Source organism: Buteo buteo, chromosome 8 (assembly GCF_964188355.1).
Source record: "Buteo buteo chromosome 8, bButBut1.hap1.1, whole genome shotgun sequence".
In the NCBI taxonomy this organism is placed as follows: domain Eukaryota; kingdom Metazoa; phylum Chordata; class Aves; order Accipitriformes; family Accipitridae; genus Buteo; species Buteo buteo.
In genome coordinates this window covers 14,450,953-14,459,934 of record NC_134178.1, presented here as the reverse complement: position 1 = coordinate 14,459,934, position 8,982 = coordinate 14,450,953, and positions in this window count along the sequence as shown.

Here is an 8,982-nt window from a genome sequence, read left to right as displayed (position 1 = left end):
GAAGGACAGTCTGAAGGTTGTGTGCAGGTACTTACTTTTCAGGCAGAGCATTTCTATACGGTCTCTGTGTTTTCCATTCTGCCCTTCTGAGAGCTCTCATATAAACAGTTTCCTTAGAATGGATTCTATACGCAGGGTACTGCCTTCTGCTCGGTTATTCATGGAGTGCTCCGGCTGAGTGTCTCCTCTCCCCTCTAGTGGCTGGACGGTGGAAAAAACCCACCCCATCTGTGACCCATGTTTTCAATGTTTCTTTCCTAGTTTTTGGAGTAAACGTCTTATGTCGGATCTTTGCTCGGGCTCTTTGCCCATTTGTGGAACTTCCTACAGCTGGTAAGGAAAGCCCCAAGTGGAAAATGAATATGCAGCTGAGCAAGAGATGATATGTCGTATGATGTGCTTTTTATTCAGCAAGGAGCTAGAGTTCTTGCAAAACTATGTCAGAAATAGAGCAGAAGATGATTTTTGGAGCAGAATTTGATGATTTTTCCTTCATTTTCTACTCACAAACACCTCACAACTTCTTGGCACTCATGGTGGAAAGCATTTGATAAGTATTTCTGGGACTTTCTTCCCTTTCCACTTTCCCTTGATGAACTGGTCCTAGAGAGTTTGCTGCAAATATTCCATATATTGCATTTGAAATCTGGGCTTGGTTCTCCAGCTGGGACTAGCCACATAAATCCCATGATGTTGCCGTTCCCTGGTCGGATGGGTTGGAGAACACATGGAAGCTCTGAATTTGTCACTGGAGCCACCAGTGACCCGCGCTCGTGCATTCACGCCGTGTCACGGCAGTGCCCCGCTGCGTGGGGACACCAGCCTGGCTCCTGAGTGTACCAGCGCAGCGCTGTGCCTGCACTCCCAACCCACCTTCTGCTCCTGGAAATCTTGCTTTACACTTGCGACACTCTGTGCCTGGGCATCCCCTGAGGGTGCCTGGGAACACAGGTCTCCAAGGGGGGAAACCTGCCTCTGGCCTTGGAGCTGCCTGAAAGGGAGTCTGCTGGCATGGATACGCCTAGGAGAAATAGCACAGCCAGAAGGAGAGAGGCAAGGAAGGCTCTTTGTTAAAAAGCTTTGTTTCGGAGCATTGGCATTGTTCTGAGAGAGACCAGGTTATTGCAAGATGCTCAGGCTACTGCAGGGTTAGCCTTACTCTCGTCGTGTTTGCCATTTTGGTATGAAGGATGAGGTCTCATCCTCTAGGAAGGGTTTTGAGAATAATGTCTCATAGCTGTACTGAGCCAATACAGCTCAGCCTATATAGCTTTCCTGGCCAGGATATTCAAGTGACCTGACACTTGGTGAAGCCCTTTCTGACAAGTGTCTGCTGATTCTTTTTATTTAAAGAATTATTTGATTTGCTCTTAACATACTTCAGCCTCAGGATGCTGTTTAGGAAAAAAAAAAAAAATCTTACTAAAATGATACCAGAAGCTAATGCTTACAGGCTATTAAAAGGAAGAACAAACCAGACATTAACTGATGGTAACCAGAGATTAAGAAAAGCTTGCACAATTTGCTTTCAAGTGGATTATTCAGTGCTCAGTCATACTTTGCTGCATTTCTGTGCTTCCTAATCTTGGGAAGATATAATGTGTTAAATAAATTACATCAAAGATTTTTGTCTAGCTGTTGCAAGTTCTGTGGGACCAAATGAAGGATGCTGTGCATTAGCTTTATGAATAATAGCACCTGACTACGTTCCGTAGACTTGTATTCACCTCTACACTGCTTGAGGACCACGCCATCTACCTCCCCAAACTATGGACTGAATATTGCAGGTGAAATCTAACAAGTAGATTCAAAGCTTAATTCAAACAATATTACCTCTCGGTTGCAGAACTTTATCAAAGCATCTTAACAATGGGTCTTTTCCTAGCATATAAAAATCTGGAAACATAGAGGGACATAAATTAGAAATACAAAAGAAATTAAGTTGCTTTGTTACTACAGATTTCTAAAAAGTTTTTAAAAATATTCTTTTCTGTTAATGATTCAGCAAATAATGAAGCTGAGTCTGTTCTGAATACTGGACAAACACCAGCATAATTTTCCACTTTGATTAAACTTAAAAGGAAAAAGCCATTACATTTAGGTTTTCTCCTCTTTGCATTTTCGTTTTTGAATGTTTAGGTTGCCTCCACAGTCATGACAGAGAAGAAACTCCCCTTTTGTATTGAGATTCTTACATAATGCATGATTCCAGAAGGTGGAAAACACCCATAGTGTTCAAAGACCTGTAGGCAGTACAGTGAAAATAACTTTTCAGGAGTATTTTGCCTGCTTTCACTGCCTGCTCAGGCTTCCAGTCTGGGCTGAGTCATAGAAACCTGAAAAAACCTTGATGTCCCCATCTAGACTTTAGTTTTCATTCATTCTTTAATATGCGTTAGGTGGATGATTGCAAAAATTCGTAGAGATGCTTCATAAAGTTTTGTTTCTAAGCATGGTTGGCTTGCATCTGAAATAAGTGCTTAATAGGTATCCAGTCACCACCAAAATACATGGTTAAATTTTAGCGTGAGCTCATTATGAAAACATGGTAACAGGACTTTGAAATTGCTAATCTACAAAAGTGAGATTAAATGCTTTTAATCACATCTTTGGTTTTGTTACCCAGTTGCCTGCAAAATCCAGGAAACCTCTTTGTAGTATGTTTTATTGTGCATTGGAACTCGGCAGGCAGGTGTAATTCACTTAGGACTGCTATCAACACACACATTCAAAATAAGCTGGTTGCTTTCAAAGCTGTAAATTAACAGGCTTAACAAAGCCAGAAGCCACAGATTCCATGGAAACTAAAAGTACCCGGGTCAACAGAGATGTGAAGTCAAATGCACATTTCTTCATTTTGATTGTCCCTTGCAAGTAATTGCCTGAGCAACTGAGGTTATACCTGCTGCCTCTGGAAGCCTGTAAATTAGGTACAATTGACAAGGTTTAAGAAACAAAGCAAAACACCCCAAACAACCTCCAAGAGAGTGAGAGTTTAAAAAAAAAAGTTTTAACACTGAAAACAATTGAAGATCTTGTTTCAGGTCTGTGTCCATCCTCCCAACATGGAAATGATTTCCTGATCATGACTATAGTATTAGTAGGGCTTGTAGCTCTTCATCTGCTACCTCCCAGCACAGGGATCACTAAATGTGTCACTTTTCCTGATCATAGGGGCATGATCCTGCAATCCAGCACTGTACATAGAATTTACTACAGCTGCAGCGCGAGTTACATGCCTTGCTCTAATTTGTTATGGGTTAAGCACTCTTCCATGGTGGGTCACAAAGACTCCGAAAACCATCTGGTTTTCCCAGAAAGAATTTTCATTTCAGATTTCCCAAGAGAAGTAGTCTAGATCTAGATGTATTAGATGCATCGTATGAAATCTCAATGTGCAAGACACTGGCTACCTTTTGTGCACCTTCGCAAACCTAAACTTCAACCCATGGCTGTTTAAAGACTTGCAGGTAAAGCTGGCCAGGGAACAATTTGTGTTTCATGACAGTTTCTGCAGTTTTTGTGACAGCTTCTGAGGTTATGAGGGTTTTTTTTTTCTGTACTGAAGGAAAATCATATCCTTAAGAATGCTTTTTATGAAATGAATCTGTGGAAAACCTCCCTTTTTGTCTTGGCAGGATCAGATTTTTCAAATTGGCTTCCCTTCTGCAGTGCCTCTGACCTGATAGACTTAGAAACCCCTTCTCAGGGCCAGTTTTCCTGAAACTGGAACCCAACTTGCTAAGGATTTTGGCTTTCAAGGAAAAACGCTTTTCAAAAAAAAAAATTTGTCAGAACCATTCCAACAGGTTTGACTTCCTGGGGCATCTGGCCCCTGCTCCCCTGTCAAGCTATGTGTGGAAACAATGTAAGATATAGGGACCTGATGGCCTGTAGGACTTTCCTCTGACTCTCCTCATGCCCATTTAGTTGGAGCATGAAGCCACCATAGGAAATACAGGGTGGGATAAAGATTTTGTGCAAACTGTAGAAAGCGCTGAAGTTTCACACATCTCTGGTGAGCTAGCCTGGACTCTGGGAGACTAAGGAGAAATCTGGGAAGTGAGGAGGAGCAAGACACATGCTTGATTGAGAGAAGTGCAGAATGTTTCCACAGCTTTACTGTTCCTATGCCTTTTCTATCTCGTATGTAATCAAGCTGTTACTCACATCAAGCTGTTTTGTCTTTTCACGTGAGAAGTAGCATATTGTACCATAGTTTTGAGAAATAGCCAAGGTCTATATGAGGCAGAGCAGTGCTTGGAACATTGTCTTCCATCCAGGAACTGCCAGCTGTTGTGTCCTACATCAAGACTAAACTAACCACTGGGGAGCAAGGGACTGAAGGAAGAAATTTTCTGGGACGAGCAGGCTAATCAGTCAGAGAGTTGAGGTTTTCTGGGTTACCTCTGATATGAGAAGGCACTAATGTGACTATTAAGCACTGAGCAGCCTTTGATCTGTGAGTCAGTCATTCAGTATTCTTGGCCCAATGAGGGCACATCTGCTCCTCTTTGATCCGCAGGGCAGACTCTGGTCTGATGATCTGCTTTCCCCATGGGTGCGTGACTGGTTGCAATCTGTTAAGTGGACACAAGATAGTTGCCTTAGCAAAGACTGGGAACTTTGTAAAATCCCAGAAGTTTATTGACAACAGATGCGTTTGTCAATGTAATTTGCTATCGAGGCTACCCAGACAACTATGGTGCAGCACATTAGGCATGATCTAAAGCAGAAAATCTATGCTCTCGAATGACACGCGAAGTACAGATCAGTCTCTTTCCTGTTCTAGCTGGGGCACTACCACTGCCCCTTTGTCACATCTGCTCTTTCAATCCATTTAGTCCAGGACCTGCTGGCACCTGTCACCTCATCCCTGATGACAACATTCGGATGGGTTGACCCGTTCTTTCTCGGCAGATACCCAAACGGGTGTGATCCCACTGCGCTGTGCTGCCTCCTCCATCTCTCCTAGTCCTGTTCACCTTTCCTCTCCTCAAAATAGGCCCTTTTGTTTGCTCCTAGGGAAAATATAGCAGTTGTGCTAAATAAAGCCTATCCAAATTTGTTCTGTTTGGTCCTACCCTTCTGTGAAGAGGGGATGAATTAAGGTTGTTTATACCCTGAAATAAACCAGAAGTATTTACTGATTTTTATTGCTTGTACTGCAATGACTCAATGTATTAGGACAAAATGCTATTTAGAGTAATGAAAGGAATGGATACTTCAGTGACATCATTGATTTTGATCTAACACAGACTCGTATCTAATACTGGCACAACGCACATCACAGCCAAATGAGATTTTCATTTGCTGCAACAGAAAATTATTAAAAAGCTGTACTCAGTAAATGCATTAACATATGGTGATACCACTGTGATTCTGTCTGCACTCCACAGGGCTCATGGAGAACATGTTAAACTCTCCCCTCCCCCAGCTCCTTAAGCAGATATTTCCTACTTAGAGAAGAGCAAGTAAATAAAGACCAGAGCTCCTGTTTCTAACTTTTGTGTTAAAAACCAGTTCTGACTCTTGACTCCCGTTGCCTAAGGCCAAACCTGGATATTTCTTTCACATTTAGCCTGGAGAAGAGAAGGTTCCAGGGACACCTTATTGCGACCTTTCAATATATAAAGGGGGCTTACAGGAAAGATGGAGAGAGACTTTTTACCAAGGTCTGTAGTGACAAGACATGGTACAATGGTTTTAAACTGAAAGAGAGTAGATTTAGATTGGACATAAGGAAGAATTTTTTTATGGTGAAGGTGGTGAGATGCTGTAACAGGTTGCCCAGAGAAGTTGTGGATGCCCCATCCCTGGAAGTGTTCAAGGTTAGGGTGGCTTTGAGCAACCTGGTCTAGTGAGAGATGTCCTTGTCCATGGCAGGGGGGTTGGACTAGATGATCTTTGAATGTCCCTTCCAACCTTTAAGGCTATTAATGTAGAATTTCAACTTCCTGGTGGACTCAAGTTCTGATCAAATCTGTACGATCCCTGTAATCATGTGTAACAATCATTCAGGCTCTCAGTAACAGGCTTACAGAAACACACAAGAAAAAAAGCCCCTGAAGAAAGTAGGACAATAAAAGAAAACTATTCTGAGAGTCAAGAGAGTAGAGGAATTAAGTAGATGCTTTCTTTTTTCCTGAAGCTCCAATCTTAGGGCTTCCTAAAGGAAATACAAATAAAAGAACATACCTCCTTCATTTGTAGCAAAACCACCCTGCACCTTAATCTATTGGGGTTTCCAACAGACTCCTCAGCTTTTAAAAAAGCCTTTTCAAAACCACAGATGAACTTCTATCATGCTATATTGCAAGACAGATATATTAAAGTTTTAGGTCTCCCAGCCATTGCATGCTCTTTAGGGGAAATCTCTCTTGTGCACACCGGTAGTTTATTGCACAGCTGGAGCGCTTTTGGCAAATGAAAGGGTTATAATGACTCTGCTGGAGCTGTGCACTTCCTACGTCTCTGTAACCACTGGCACAAAGCAGATCTTGGCCCTCTCCTGCTGCACAAGGATTTGCAAACTGCCGGGGGACGGGGAGCCCCAGATAGGCAGCTGAGAGTGAGGAAAACTGATGTGAGAGGAGATACTGAGCTCCTGCAGCTGGGAGCTCCCTTAGGAGAAACGGTGGAAAGGGTCTACTTGCAGGTCCTTTACTTCCACACGTGGACACTGCTGAGAGCCAACTGACGGCTGCCCTTGTCGCTGAAGGTGCACATGGAGTACCAGCACCTGAGGGAGTGTTGGGGTACCCTCCCCTGCGGCTGAGGCCAAGAGGACCACGGCCGTGGTGTGAGACCTACGTGGGTGAGGGTGCACTCCGTAGCCTGGGGGGTACCAACCCTATCAGCTGCCAGACGTGGGTTGCCCTCGCGCAGACCTGTTGTAATGCGCTGCGTTAAAGGCTTCCTCTTCACCGTGCTTAGAGCATGGTGCAATGAACACAAACCCCCGCGTCGTCATGAAAGCGTGGCAATAACACACCAACCTTTCAACCATCGGGCCTAAATTAATGAGTAAGCTATAAGTAACTCCCTCTTGGTGAGAAAGTGTGTGTTAAGGTGAGGTAAGCATGCATCAAAGTCTGTCATTCTTAAAAGGGCTGAGAAAAGGAAACAGCACAAGGGAAGAATCTCTGGCTGGTAGATGCTATCTTCACTAGAGCTCTGTTGGTTTATGTTAGCTAGAGTTCTCATACAAGGTGTGTTCCTAAGAGTACTGTGGGAAGAAGAAAATCAGATTTCAAGTGAAGAGAGAGCTCCATGCTTTTAATTTAAATAATCAACTGCATATGCTTTTACTAATCCTATTTTTTTCTGATTCTTAAAATTGGCTAGTCAAAATTCCTTCTGGCCCATCAGCATAATAGCCTCAAATAAAGCTGGGGAATAAGTCTACGGTCATAATAGAAAGTCAGAGAATAAAATGATAACAGAATCATTAAGGCCCATGCCAGACAATCAGAAGCTATTTCCACTGAATATCAGTTCACATTGGGATGAGAAGCATGCCAAAATGCCCTGCTCTTTCCCGCTAAAGTATGCGCAAATTCCTGCACTGTCAGATTTGCTGCCTTTGTTGTGCCATTGGCTGCTGAGCTGAAAGTGCCTTTTTATCACAATTCAAAAAATAGACATCCAATAGGAAAATTGGCTCCTTGTGGGTACTATCTGGCATGCACCTTTGTTTGTTTGCCTTTTCAAATCTATCAGCAACAGCTTTAAATATTGCCCAGATTAGAACAAAAATATATATATTCTTTTTTTTTCTGTTTGATAAAGGAAGATAAAACAAGATTTCCCTGCAAAAGTGGTTTTTGAGTGTCCTAAGGGCAACATGATAAGGAAAATCACCTTGTCTTCAAATAAGCTGACAAAACAATTCTGTTCATGGCATGAACAAGGTTTCTAGCAAAAACAAATGTGGTAGTCATTTGTAATTCTGCACCTGCCAGATGCTATCATGAAATATGCACTTTGTTTAATTGAGAAAGGATGTTGCATTGTTTGAAAAAGCAGCTTGATTTTGTTGGAAGCTGACCTGTATTTTGGAAATGGACAAGAAGAACCTGCTTTTTATGACAAATGAACAGATCCTTATGTACCTAACCTCAGCAAAAGATATAACATCTGTATGCCAGAAGAAACTCCCTTGAAGTCTTTTCACGGATGGCTCAGATTTTTTACCTCACAGTGGTGCCAAGACTGGAAAGGAAATTAAAGTAAATTTCACATCTTCCATGATGATAGCCTCCAGGTATTAGCCACTGCCATTACGATACTCAAGAGCACGACAGACCAAAAGCATCTTAAATGCACTTTCTTTAATTTCAGCAGGGACGGTTACAAAGAGCATGTCTCCAGAGGTAAAAGTCAGCCAGTGCTACGTACCTCTTTGGGGTGTAGTCTGAATCTTGCTTGCTTGGTGATATCAGGGGAGTTTTGAAGTGTGGTAAAAAAATGTCTCTCTTTCACCAGCTGTCCTAAGTCCTCCTTGCTGAGGTGCTGACTCAGCCTCTTGTTGCTGCCTGATATGCGGATTTCTGCAAGGTGCCCCTTATCCCTCTCTTTGCCTTGGGCCTGGGCTGCACCGCACAGTTTCCACAATGGAAGTCACCTCTCAGACTACATGCATTTGTGCACACATTTGATGTAAGATGGCTACACTTAGCTTGTTCGGCACTGAATGCTGCCTCCTTCTCCAGCTGCACAAGCCTGCAGGTAGCAGATACCTACCAGCAAAATGCTTTTCAGCCAGGTAGCCATGTCAGCAGCTGCAAACCAAGACATTTGCTCAATGGGTCTGCCCGGTGCCGATAAACCTCTCATGGCTTTTAGCTGCTTTATGCAAGTGGAGAGAGGGCTGCGGGCTCTTACAAACGAGGTTTGGGTTCTCTGGCCTGCAGGGCCATGGCAGTACTTGGTGGCTGAGAGAGGGAGGGCTTCTCTGCCCCAGCAGGATTGCATTATATG